The sequence below is a fragment of the Apis dorsata genome, unplaced genomic scaffold (assembly GCF_000469605.1).
Source record: "Apis dorsata unplaced genomic scaffold, Apis dorsata 1.3 scaffold_1008, whole genome shotgun sequence".
NCBI lineage: Eukaryota > Metazoa > Arthropoda > Insecta > Hymenoptera > Apidae > Apis > Apis dorsata.
Genome location: NW_006264107.1, coordinates 9,078 through 9,886, shown reverse-complemented (window position 1 = coordinate 9,886; position 809 = coordinate 9,078).

Genomic DNA, 809 nt, shown 5'->3' with positions numbered 1-809 from the left:
CATTTATATATATTATATCATTTGTATGAAATTTTTTTAGTTATATATATATTTTTTATTTTATTTTACTTTCATATATATTTTATATATATTATATGTATATTTATTATATGTATTTACAAATAAATATTCATATTGCAAAATAATATTTATATTTTTGTAAAAATATAATTTATATCTTAAAAAACATAGATCTTATCAAATTGAGATATATGTATAAATTCCTATGAAGAATGTATATATAAAATTTTGATATTATGATTTATGATACTTTTTTTTAAATCTACTATACTAACATTTGATTTTAAAGATAATAACAGCATAAAAGAAATCACAACAATTTATACTTTATTATTATATATTTTTTATTAAAAATAAAAATCATTTGCTAGTTTCACTTGAACAATAAATAATGTTTATGCAATGATATATACACATATTTAAATAATATTTATATCATATTACATAATTTAAAATTCATGAAAGTAAAATTATTTCTTTCAATATCTTGATTACTTCCCCAAAATTATCTCATAATGTATGTGTTTTGCATGAAAATAAACTGTAGGCATAATCTACCTACATTTTAGTTAGCATCATGCATTTTATCCTAGGCACAAAATAATGGAGAAATTATAATTGCATTGGTCGTTACTCGTTCATATTAAACCCTCGAGCTAATGCTGCAACATATATAATTCACATCTATTACATTCACTAACTCTACTCTCATTAATATACAAATTATGGGTATGTTTGTTTGGTGCAGTAAAATTAATGTGTAAAAAAAAAACGCATTATAAATTAAA